The sequence below is a fragment of the Dipodomys merriami genome, unplaced genomic scaffold, assembly GCF_024711535.1.
Source record: "Dipodomys merriami isolate MVZ:Mamm:240054 unplaced genomic scaffold, mDipMer1.0.p SCAF_13, whole genome shotgun sequence".
Classification (NCBI taxonomy): domain Eukaryota; kingdom Metazoa; phylum Chordata; class Mammalia; order Rodentia; family Heteromyidae; genus Dipodomys; species Dipodomys merriami.
In genome coordinates this window covers 34,089,593-34,102,872 of record NW_027202604.1, presented here as the reverse complement: position 1 = coordinate 34,102,872, position 13,280 = coordinate 34,089,593, and the positions used below count along the sequence as shown (strand labels likewise).

At 41.8% G+C, this 13,280-nt stretch overlaps 1 protein-coding gene across 2 annotated transcripts in view; it reads left to right on the top strand.

Annotated features, from left to right (window-relative positions):
* Sumf1 (sulfatase modifying factor 1) overlaps nt 1–13,280 on the top strand; it is a 63,667-nt gene that overhangs the window by 37,344 nt on the left and 13,043 nt on the right. The window lies entirely within an intron of this gene.

Below are 13,280 nucleotides of genomic sequence, written 5' to 3'. Positions count from 1 at the left end.
CACTGTACCACTTCTGGCTTTTTTTTCTTTTTGCTTATGTGGTGCTGAGGAATCGAATTCAGGGCCTCATGCATGCAAGGCAAGCGCTCTACCACTGAGCCACCTTCCCAGCCCTCTCTCTGAATATTTTGTTTTGTTCTTTGAACAGATTGGGGAAAAATATCGTATAATCTCATTCTAGCAAACTAATCCACATTCATAAATAGGCCAAAGGAAATTGGAAACTTAATGTACTTATTTCAAAAACTTAACCTTTGCAAAGGCACCAAAGATTATAATAAAGATAATGAAGTCTTCAGTTTCTCTCTCCGGAGGGTTAAACAGATCAGAATAATTGAAAAATTTATCAGACTTTGTACCTCAGGCCATTTTTTCTTAAAAGTCTGGTAAGATTCTTTTTGATATGTACTTAACTCATCTTCTTAAAGAAACTCATGGGCTGTTCAGGAGTAATTCAGCAATGTGAGTCTGTCTCCTTTTTGGGTGAGGATGAGAATGTTGGTTTTACAGGCACTTGCTCTCTCAATTCCGCCCCCCCCCCATTATTCTATACTTTGTTACAGGGTTGGTAGAGGTAGTAGTCAAAGGCTCTGCGCAAACCTCCCTGCATTTGTGGTTGGAGACGCCATTCTCAACTGGCGAGATGTCACTTGGCGTTTACTGTCAGGATCTAAAATAGAATTCTTTCCCTCACAGATCAAAGCATCTGCCTGTTTGGAAGGGTGTGTTTAAGGCTTCAGAATCCTGGCAAGTTGTGAATGTATCTCTCTGACCATCTGGTGTTGAGCTGAGTGCTTATTAGCTTCCAGTTTTATAACTGCTTGCATTTCTCCTAAGGATTTACAGAAGAATTCAGAAGTTTCATTTCATCAGTCCCAGACTCTGTCCTGGATGCTGTCCGTGTTGTAATGAAAAGTTTTGTCTTTGTCACTGGGGCTTCATTTGCTCCTGACTTGACTGGGTTAAGGTTCATTTGAGAATGAACCCCAAGTCCTTAGAAAGTCAATCCATCCTACAAATTTGCATGACTACATTTCTAGGAGCCAGGCTTTTTCCTCTTCTGTCTGGTTACTGTCTTGGCCTCCTGGTGGATTCAGGCCTTCACTCTCTCTGAGATGTGATCTTAGAACTAGATGATGTTTATTCAGGGCAAATCTGATGCTGTGTAAAGCTCTTATTGTCTGCAGAATAAAGTATGAACTCTTGACTGTGACTTCTGAAGTCTAAAGTACTGTGATTTTTTTCTGATCTCTCTCTAACCATACTTTCTCTTCTCTTTTAAACATTTGCTTATAAAATATTGCAAATATCTGGGAAAGTTACAAAAAACTTTGTAATAGGTACCTATGCACTTACTACTTACATGTAAGTTGTGTTAATACCTTATTATATCTCTCTTTAGCCATGATAAACAACAAAAACTGCCTTTTTAAGCTTCTGGGATTGTTGCTATATTTGATGTCAGCTGCTGGGTCAGTGGTTCTGTTTCACTAGGGTTTTAGTTAGTTTTTACTGTCTGCATCTTGTAATGAATATCTGGCTGTCAGGTCGAGCTGCTTCTTGTTGCCTGTTCACATCTTGTTTCCTAATATACTAACTTGCTTCCCCACCTTCTCCCTCCCCTCTTTTCCCCCTTCCTTCTCTTCTACTTTTTTTGAATGTTCCAAATTGTGAAAAATCCCCATGCAGTTTTTCTCTACAGAGAATTTACTTTGAGTTCTGGAAATGCCTGCCATATTTACTTAATCTAGTTGACAATTGAGATGATCTGAAACTAAGCCTCAGTCCCTGTGAGAACTGGTCTATTCCAGCTCACCCTTGGTCTTATTGTTCTTTCAGGTGAAACCAAAGTTCAGGCTTTCCCCATGACCTCTTCTCCTCCAAGGGCCTTGAACTCATTTATTGTTTTGTCTCTGAGTCTGTTGAAACTTGTCTTCAGCAGTTGCTGCCATTTGAACCATCGATCTTCAGAGAAACCAGATTTATCTCTCTAGGACTTGAGCTCGGCAAGTTTTTCAAGTGACAGTAGTTCCCATCTCAGCTGATCAATCCCTGTTTCACTTCAAGGCCCTAATTTATTTGCCTTTCTTCCCTAATGGCCTGTATATCACCTGAGTGTAGCAAATAACCTGATGTGTACTGTAATCATTGCTGCTATTATCATGCCAATTCTGGCTAGTGCAATCACTGTCTGAACTCCAGGTGTTTCGAAAGCAAAGGCAGCTTAGAAGCAGATGTTTTTGGATAGTTTAGATTAAAAATACCCATGTGATTAGTAAATATTTCAACTGGGGACCTGATCTCTTCAGTGTCTTTTGTCTGTGTTAATTTAGAATGACAAACATTTTTAAAGATTCTTTGGAGACCTTGAGAAATGTTAGTTTCCCTCATGCAAAGGCAATTCAGGAAATACATTTTTTCTTATTCAGGGACTTCAAGGGAGCAAAAGTTAATCATTCACTTCTGTTTTATTGGGCAGTCATTTATGGCAGAAGCAGGTTGTGGAAACAGCTTTGTGTGCTTTGTACACACAGTCCCTAGGGTTGGTCATATGAAGTGAGGTGAGGGTCAGTTTGGTGTTAGCTGATGTGGGGGAGTGTGTGTGTGTGTGCGCACGTGCGTGTGTGCATGCATGTTTGCATGTGTCCCACATCTGGAAGTGCCTACAGAGCACCTTCATAAAAGTGTGGCCATTGCTATGATATATTTTAGGCAAATAATGTGGTCTTTTTTTCTTTTATAGTTACCTAAAATGGAAACCATATTAATCTTTGACAATATTGTAGTGCTTTCACAAAAATGAATTTTATAATGTTCTAATTTGTCATACTTTCTACTCAGTCAGTTCTCAGGTACCATGATGATAAAGTAATCCCTAATGCTTTTCTTACTCTAAGGAAAGCACTTTAATATTAAGGGAAGAGTTTTAGTCTTAGTATTACCAAAGTCGTTTGGATTATAGCTCTGCCACTTAATAGCTAAGGAATATTTCTAAACTTTGAGTGTATCTTAAGCTTCCTTTTCTACAAATTGAATGTGATTATACAGACTTGATAGGGCTGTTATGAAATTTATTGATGCATGTGAAAACACTTTCTACTTCTATATTACAGATGCAGTGTTTCTGCTTTGCTGTTTTTGTCTGTTATGTTTTGGTTCTCTGATTGCAATACTACATACTTCTGCCTGCAGTGCTAATGAGGAATGTTGGCCTTATGGAGCAAAAGGAAGAAAGTATTATTTATAAGTCATGGTTGCTGATATTCTTCCTGCCTTTACCTCTCCTCTCGTTGGTGTACACAGTCATGGTTGCAGCGAAAGCCTCCCTCTCAGCTCCTGGCTTATCATAGTGGAATCCAATTACTCTCAAAGGAGTCCCTCCTCTGAGTGGGAATTCCGCCCAGTTTTCTGTCTGTCCACATGGAATTTGATTCTATACTAGATAGTATAGCTCTGGACATTCTGGAACCGTGTGTGTTTTCTGATGCTGTTTCAGTGTGGTGTAGAATTGACTAGGGACACTGTCAGCCCATTCCCTCTCCCTTGTGTTATGGGAAGAGTCTGGTCTTTGATTGCTTCTCAAGATGCTCCTCTCAACCCCTTTGCCTGACTGTGTGTGGCCCAAGAAGTCAATTAGAGCACCTGCCAGTCCTCTTGTCAGGATCAGCATGCATAGCTGTGCTGTAGGGTAACAGACTTTTTACCCGAGTCAGATGTCTTCAGTATTGCCTGTGGTCTTTGGAAGTGGACTAACATAACTTTTGTGGAGCTTCTAAGTGCTTTGCTCCATTGCTCTCCCATAACTTTCCTCTGGCCTCCTAACTACCAATGTGTGCAACAGAATACTAACCTGCCTCCTACACTGTGTTCTACTCTTCCTTTGTCAACAGCATGAGGCTTTTTTTGTTGAAGCCTCCATATTGGAGGTTGTCCCAACCATCTACCACCTTATCCAGCCTCAGACCATAATCCTCCTTCCAGTGCCTGCTGTGACTGGGACTACAGGAATGTACCACCACTGCTTGGCTAATTAGTTGAGCTAATAGTTTTTTTGCCTGTTCTCAAACTATGATTCTCCTAATCTTTACTCTAAAGTATATGGAGTTTAGGTGTGAGCCACCATGGTCATCAGCTCCATTTATATATATATATTTTTGTTAGTCATGGGGGTTGAACTCTGAGCCTGGGTGCTGTCCCTCAGCTCTTCAGCTCAAGGCTAGCACCCTACCACTTGAGTGCCACTTCTGGCTTTTTTCTGCTTATGTGGTACCGAGGAATCAAACCCAGGGCTTCATGCATGTGACGCAAGCACTTTACCACTGAGCCAACTTCCTAGTCCCCCATTTATATGTTTTGAATAAGGTCAGTTTGATGGAGAAGTAGCCTAGTATTTAAACACAGCATGAATGTGTTATTGAAATGTACTTTATAAAAAACAAATGTGGCTACAAAGTATGTTTAAGGAGTGCCAGGGAGAAAGCAAAGTGATAGAAAGGACTGTGTTTTGGAAAGTAATTTTATCTTTTTCTTACCAATTGAAGATGAAAATCTTCCTGGAGACGGTGTTCATGATTATCCATTGTCATCTTTCCCAGTGGTTCTAGTGCAAAGCTTTTCATCTAGCTTGAGAAAACTATTGAGAAAGAGAAATAATAATTAATATATATAACTTAGATATTTAGACATATTTCCAAACACATATCTACAAACATGCTTCTTACTTGAAAAGGATGAATGCTAATTCTAATTACTATTTAGAAATGCCCACCACAATGTGGCTCAAGGAGAAGGTAGAACACTTATCTAGCAAGGTCATGACACTGAGTACTGAGTACTGAGTACTGCCAAAAAATTAAATATTTACCTTGAGAGCTTTGTATTACAACTCTTGAATCTTTCTGAGCAGAGGGATCAGGGTGTTACACTGTAACTTGTCTGTCTTAGTTTGAAGGCTCAGTGGATGTAGGAGTAGAAATGATGTCCCGTTTTAGAAAGGAGCACCTGGAAGTGCTTAGGACCAGATTTTGGTTGTTTTAGGGTATTAGAATATTTGTATATACATGATGAGGTGTTTGAGGGGGATGGGACCCAAGTTGGAATGTGAAATTCATCTGTTTCATATGTACCATACACAGTAGCCAGAAGGTAATTTTATATATTTTTAGTAAATTTGTGTATGAGTTGGGTATCAGTTGGATTAAAGGCTCACACCTTTAATCTCAGCTACTCAGGAGGCTAAGATTGGGAGGATTTGTGGGTTGAGGCCAGTCTGGACAAAATTTGTGAGACACCTGTATCAAACAACAAAAAAAACCATAGCATAAAAGCACTGGGGATGTGGCTTATGTCTAGAGAGCCAACTTAGCAAGCACAGAGCCTTGAATTCAAACCCACGTTCCACTGAAAAAAACCATGAGCAAAGTGTGGGTATGTTGAGCCATGAGATGAACAGCATCATGCTGGTGCTGAAAATGCTTTGACGTTTTGTACTGGTGGGTTTTGAGATTAGAAATCTCAGTGGGTAGTCCTTTCCTTTTCAGCTTAATTGAATCAGCAGATTTGGTTGTCTTCCAGTCATTGAATGGAACAGGGCTGAAGATGGAGCCCTACCACCCTGGAGTCAGCCCACAGTTACTGTAGGCTGATCTGGGAAATCCAAGGATACATAGACCGGCCTCACTGTGAAGATGCTGAGTAAACAAATCCAGGTTCAGTGCAGAGCCTCCACAAACTATGTTCTGGAGTAGTAGGAGCTACAGAGCCGTGTGCTTCATAGCAGTGGTCGCCAGGCCAGTGAACCACAACAAAGACAGATTCTGGGCTGGTTTTGAACCTTAGTCCTCCTGATCTCTGTCTCCTTAGCAGCTAGGATGATAGGTGTGAGCCACTGTGCCCTGCCAGTGCCTGGCCTTTTAAGGAATTCAGGAGAAAATGCTTTTCTCCCTGTTTCTTTTGCCACTGTTCAGTTTCCTATTTAAATGCCCAATCTTCAGCACCCGTGGCCTGGAATGCTATGTTCAAAGTAACAATAGAAGCAGGGTGTGTGTGTGTGTGTGTGTGTGTGTGTGTGTGTGTGTGTGTGTGTGTGTGTGTGTGTGTGTGTGTGTGTGTGTGTGTGTGTGTGTGTGTGTGTGTGTGTGTGTGTGTGTGTGTGTGTGTGTGTGTGTGTGTGTGTGTGTGTGTGTGTGGTTTAGGACATTAGGACTGATTACAACATTTCTGTTCGTTAACTGGCTAGAGGTTTGGAAAAGTAACTTGTAAATGATCTCCTTACTTCAGTATTCTTAATAAAAGGGCTTTTATTAGCTATTTCCTCACAGTGTATCACTCCCTTGGGAAGGTAAGCCATATGCTGTGTGGTTGGGATTATAACAAGAATGTTAAAAGATCAGAGAGTTTGCCAGTATGGTTGTTTGTCATTCTTAGTAATATTTTCCCTCTTGCACTGAACAGCAAAGCCATTGGTAAGTGATAAAAGAGAGGTCAGTGACCTGTGTTTCCATCATTGATAGAGCTTTAAAATGCCACGGGCGTGTGGTGAGTCCTTTCACCCTTGTCGAGCTGAGTGTGTCATCTGTCAGCTGTGCTGAGGACACAGCAGGTCATTCCTAGGGTCCAGGAACTCTGGGTGGGGGCTGTTGCTGCTGCTGGATACGAAGGGGGCAGAAGCCATAGCTGATGACCAAGAGGGTGACTTTCACATGCCTTAGACCTTGGTCCCCATCCTACCCCCACTATCTGGCATGGTGGACAGTCTTTTGATTTTCTTTCCTCCTCTATAAAGTAAAATTGCAACATTGGGTGGTTTCTGTGTGGTAAAAAGAGATTAAAGCACTGAGTGCTGGGTTTGCCACACAGTCAGCATTCAGAATACAAGAGCTAATTATTATTTCCAAGCGTAATGATATTTCCAGGCATAAAGTTTCCTTTTGGAAAGTCTTTGCATCTTCAGCACTGCCTCTTACTATTAAACCGACCTTTTATTTGCTCATATGCTTGTTTTGTGCTGGGGGCAGAAACCAGCCCTCGCCGGGGGCCATAGAGTTTGGCTCCCAGAATTCCTTCTTGCTTACTTATCCGTAATGGGTGCTTTGCTTTTACTGGTGCTGAAGAAGACAGACCCAAAGCCCAGGCTTATGGCTTCCTTTCCAAGGTGGTGTATGCCTTCCCTGCCCTCTTCTACGCCTAGATAGCCTGAGGGGACGGGCCAGGCATGCATAGCCTCTGCCTGTGGCTTCTTTAGTTGTAACCACAGCTCACATGCCAGGCCTGAACTGTCTTTCTGGGCAAAGGAGAAGGCTCTGAGTTCTGTCCAGAGGCTTCTGGTTTCTGCTGTCTTGGTCTAGTTTAAGATGTGGGGGACAGTTGCATTGTGGGCCACTTTCTCTACCAGACTTGTTGTCCTGACTTCCACTCTTCTGGGCCTTCCTCCATCTCTTCATATCTGGACCCTCCTTGGATGGGTGGTTTTTCTTGGTATTATAGTGAATCCACACTATACTGAACTCCTATAGTACCTCGGCTTCTACTTTCTGCTCCACATTTTCAGCTAAGACTCTTATTTGCTTGGCAGTCAGAGTTTAATGTATGAATATATTCTGACCCACATTTCTTTTCTTCACAGTGTTTCATGCATAGCAGTCCATATGCAGCAACAAATTCCCCTAAGTACTTCAGACCAGAGGTGGACTCATTCTACATTGTTCAGGAAGGAAGAGCAGTTTCCTTCAACTTGATGGTCCCCAAGCAAATTTTCATTTTAGCTTGATAGACTATTAGTGTAATATTTTGTGTGTGTGTGAGCATGCACACATGCATGTGTGTCCACATGTGCACATATGCCAGTCCTGGGGCTTGAGCTCAGGGCTTAGGGGCTGTCCCTGAGGTGTTTTTTTTCCTCCTCCTCTTCCTCTTCCTCCCCCTCCTCTTCCTCCCCCCCCCCTTCTGGCTTTTTGGTGGTTAATTGGAGATAAGAATGTCTTGGACTTTCATCCCTGGGCTGGCTTTGAGCCACAGTCCTCACATCTCGGATTCCTGAGTAGCTAAGATTACAAGTGTAAGCTAGTGGCACCTGATAATGTAAGATGTACTTTGTAAAATGTATTTTGGTTTATTGTGTGTGGATGCGGATGCTGGGGGTAGGGTGGGATCAGGGTCTTGCACATACTAAGGAACTGTTCTACTGCTGGGCTAGCCCCCCAGCCTTGGATTGCATCCTCATGTAATCTTTTGTGAGGAGAGAAATCCAAGTGGATTTGCTTTGTGCTTTAGGCTTGCCCTGAGTTCTGGTATTTATGACTGCACATGCTGGCTCTCTCATATCCCCAAAGTATTCCTGACAATGTGCAAGAAGACCTTTGGTCTCAGACTCATTTCTTATGATAATTCATGGAGTGAAGAGAGGTCTTGACTTTGCCCTAGATTTTGAGCTTTATTTGCAGTCAGGATTTAATCCCAGCCCATCGGATTCCCAGACTTGTCAATGTTTACTGGACTCTAGATGTTATCTCAAATTCAAAATATGAAGGTCTACTTATTTCCATTTGTAATCTTTGGTCACGAACTGCATATGTCAGATCAGGAATTTCAAGAAGTATTACGAATATGAAGATAATTTAGGAGAATGTGAATTGCTGTATCACAGCACCTCCTTCCAGAGCAGGGGTGGGGCGATGAATTATGCCAGGGGAATCAAGATCCTTAGGTTTCAAACCAGTTTCTTGTCCTTAGCCTCTAGGTCTTTCTATTTCCATTGTTTTTCTATCTGGTCCCTAACTTGTCACCGAGTCCTGGTTTGGCAGGTTGCTTTTGTGTCTGGCCCCTTACTTGTCAATCAGTTATAATGCACTGTTACTTTCCATTCCTATAGCTTTCCTGCAGTGACTTCCTGTGGCACAGGGTGACTTATTTCTTCTCTCCCAGATGATCTGGAAATAAAGCCAGAAGAGAAAAATGGGACAGTTTAATTATCTTTTTATTGCTTAATCAGGTTATCTTTTTTTTTTTTTTTTTTTGGCCAGTATCAGGACTTGAATTAGGTGGCACTCTTGGCTTGCTTACTCATCCATTTGAACCATGCTTCCAGTCTGGTATTTTGCTGGTTAATTGGAGCTAGAGTCTTATGGACTTCGTTGCCTAGCCTGGCTTTGAATCTCCCAACTTTCAGGTCCCCCAGCCTTCTGAGTTATCTAAGATTACAGGTTAAGGAAAACATCAGCCAATTCATTCAGGCCAGCTTCCCTTCCCCTTCCTCCCCTTTCACCCCCAACTGGTGGCCACCACCCAGGGTAGGATCTTGGGTCTTTACATAATTTAGGCCAGTCCTCTTGAAAGCCATCATTTTGTGACGACTGACCAGGGAAGGTCTTGCCTGTTTCACACAAACCAATTACAACCTGACAAATTGGCTAAAGGGAAGTTGGGGAATCACAATATTAAACAGCTGGTCACTGACCATGAGGCAGAAAACCCATTTCCGGATCCCACTACTTGTTCTTCTGAGTAGCCTTTATTTCCTCTTTGTTAACATGCTCATGGTTCCTGGCTTGATTTCTATGTTGGTGGAGAACAAGAACCCATAATGCTCATGCATCACAGGCAGGAGCCACCAGCTCTTGGGTTTGGGCTAATTTTTATTATTGATATAAGCTTGTAACCATATCATTTTAATGTAAATATATGGTAAATAGATATGAATTCTGCATCTGAACATCTGTCAATTAACAATTGAAAAAAATTGGGAAAAAAAACTGTACTGAACACGTGCACATTTTCCCCTTCTACCAATTACTCCCTAAACAATGTAGCCTGACATATTTATGTAGCATTTACCTTATATTAGATATTATAAACAATGTAGAAATGATTTAAGTGAGGATGTACATGGGTTATATATGAATACTGTTCTGTTTTATACAAGGAACTTGTATAAGGAACTTGGACATTAGTTCTTCGGGGGTCCTAGAACTCCATAGAAACTGATGGGCATTTCTGTCTTCATCTATTTATCATCAACCATCTCTAGTACTAGGGAGTGAACCCATGGCCTCACTCTTGCTAAGAACTCTCTCTACCAATTTATCTCTCCCCACAAGGATTCTGAGAATCTACAGACATGATCCCTTTCCCTCAAGGAGGTTGCAGATATTGAAAAAGCAAGCTAGCTGGGTGCTGATGGCTCACACCTGAAATTCTAGCTACTCAGGAGTCTGAAACCTGAGGATCATGGTTCAAAGCCAACTCACCAGGAAAGTCTATGAGACTTTTATCTCCACTAAAACTACAAAAAAAAGGTAGAAATGGAGCTGTGGCTCAAGTGCTAGAGCACTAATCTTGAGCACAAAAGCTCAGGGACAGCACCCAGACCCAGAGTTCAAGCTCCAGGACTGGCAAAAAACAAAATAAAACAAAACGAAACAAAAACAAAAAACAGTAAGGAAACACACATAAGTGTATTTTACTGCAATTTTTGGTAACCTTTCTGAGTAACCGGAGGCAAGTTCCTTATACTCGCTTCAGCTGGCAGTGAAGACTTAGTAGTACTTCTATGGGATTAGTGAGAGGTGTCACTGAAGTACTGTGAAGAAAATGTCTAGTAGAGAAGGTGGCATGTAGCAAACACTTGATAATTACAACTACTACATTTTAGATGTAAGGAAGATATAAATGAAATAAGCTAGCAAGCTATGAAAATTAGATTTCACCTTATTCTGAAATCTAATCCTTGGGAAATGTTTTTAGGGATGTGGAGAAGAGCTGTGCCATCTGGTAGCATGAAATTATAAATAACATTTCTTTCTGCGGACAATCTCCGCTTGATACGTAGTAGAGGAAATAAACACTGTATCTCATTGTGCATCAAGGACATACAGAATTGGGCTCTTTGCCCTTACCCACCTGAGAATGTCCTGATAAAATCATGCCAGTCAGGCTGGGAAGGTGGCTCAATGGTAGAGTGCTTGCCTTGCATGCCTGAGGCCCTGGGTTCAATTCCTCAGCACCACATAAGCAAAAAGAAAAAAGCCGGAAGTGGTGCTGTGGCTCAAGTGGTAGAGCGCTAGCCTTGAGCTAAAGAGCTGAGGGACAGCACCCAGGCCCAGAGTTCAGGCCCCACGACCGGACCCCCCCCAAAAAAATAAAATCATGCCAGTCTTCTTTGGAAATAGTATTAACTAAAAATACCATTTGGTTCAGGCTAATTCTTTTATTCTCTCTTATCACTTGCTAATGAATTGTCACTGAAGAACACAGATTGTATGAGAAGTAATAAATCCTTAGGAAGACCAAACCATGTTTATTTTTCTCACTTCAAGTGATACTTAGAACCCTATCTATCCTTGTTTGCAGGACCAAACACATTCACACAATTATTCTGAGAAATAGAGGTGATTAAGTCTGGAGCAGGTCTCTTAGCAAATGCATTTTGCACCCTGTGATGTGGCTGGTTTGATTTTAGTTCATGTAGAGGTTGCCTTTCAGTGATGCTTCTGTATGCCATGTGTTGTTCAGAATGATTTCTGGTACTTTAGAATACATCTCTCTAGGATGGGGTAGATAGTGAATGTTCTTTGTGCTGTATATTAGCATCTTAAGCCTTCTGAAATTAAAGACAAATTCCATCTGGTAATTTGTAATTATAATATGTTGCTTTATTGCAGAAATTCATGTGGAATGTTTTCTCTTAGCAATTGCTTTTCTGTGTTTAAGTTGACTGCTTTTCAGTACCTAGATGCTTCATATCCTTGTGTTGAAAAGTTATCATTTTTTTCCATAGTAGTCATAATCCATTCCTGTTATACAGATGATAATATATATATAGTATGTATATTGTTATAGGTCAGAGCATTTAACCATTTCCTTGGGGTCTTGATAAACTATCTCCCCTCTCCTGCCTTGAGCCTGGGGAGAGTACATGTCAAAGCTGAGGCTCTCCCTCGAATGAGACATTTGAAGCAAGATTGTAGTCTATCTCACATCTCTGGGAAAATCCATGGAAAGTTCCCCCAGAGGCAGCAAAACAAGTGGGGATGGAAAAGCACCGAGACACATGCATCTGGGCTCTGCCCACTCGCTATACATCCCAGTCAAACCACGGGAAAGGCAGGCCCCTTTCTCACCATTTTCTATGGCAGCTCTTGGTTTTCACAAATGAGGATTTCAAGAGTGAGGGACAATCTGGGTGCTGGTGACTCACTCCTGTAATCCTAGCTACTTGTGAGGCTTAGAACGGAAGGTTCCAAAAGGTTTACGACACTCAGGCTTATTCTGTGGATAACAATCCTGATAGATTTTTGCAGTTAATTTCTGTTTACAGTTTGTCTTGGACTAACCCAAGTCGTTCTTTTATAGTGATGAATTATAAAGGGATCTCTTTCATCTTCTTCTGCTTCCCAAGCTCCTTTCCCCTTATTTACCAACTCTCTAACTTTGACACGGAGTCATTACTAGACACTGAAGTTCAGGGTGGTCATCAGTGATTCAGCAAATAGCCGTTGGCATTTCCAGTCTCAGATATGGTTGAAAACTCAATGATAAAAGTCCCTGCCTTCAGGGTGCCTGCTTTTAGCCAGAAAGAAAAATGTAACTTGTCAGGAGCTGCTGAGTGCTAGTATATCCCATTTTTTTCTGATACCACTTCTGAGCAGGATTTTTTTTTTCTTACCACTTCTTCAAATCTCCAATTCTGCCAGTCCTGTAAGAGGGCCTTAGATTCAGACACTAGCTGCAAATAGGGTTCCTAAGGCTATCTATACTTTTGCTTGGCTGACTATACATTTAAGTGTTCTCAGCACTTGTTGTTTAGGCTCGATAATTTGCTAGGACAACTCCTAGAACTCAAAAGAACTACTGTACTGTTTTTTTTTTTTTTGTCCCATCGTGGGGCCTGAACTCTGGGCCTGGGCGCTGTCCCTCAGCTCTTCAGCTCAAGGCTAGTGCTCTACCACTTGAGCCACAGCGCCACTTCCGGCTTTTTTCTTTTTGCTTATGTGGTGCTGAGGATGAGGAATCGAACCCAGGACCTCATGCATGCAAGGCAAGCACTCTACCATTGAGCCACCTTCCCAGCCCAACTACTGTGCTATTGATTGATTGATTGATTGGTTGGTTGGTTGGTGCTGTCCCTGAGCTTTTGCATTTAAGGCTAGCACTCTACCTCTTGAGCCACAGTTCCATTTCTGGATCTTTTTGGTAGTTAATTGGAAAAAAGAGTCTCATGGACTTTCCTGACTAGGCTATGCTACTTATCCCTCAGCCTCCTGAGTAACTAGGATTACAGGTGT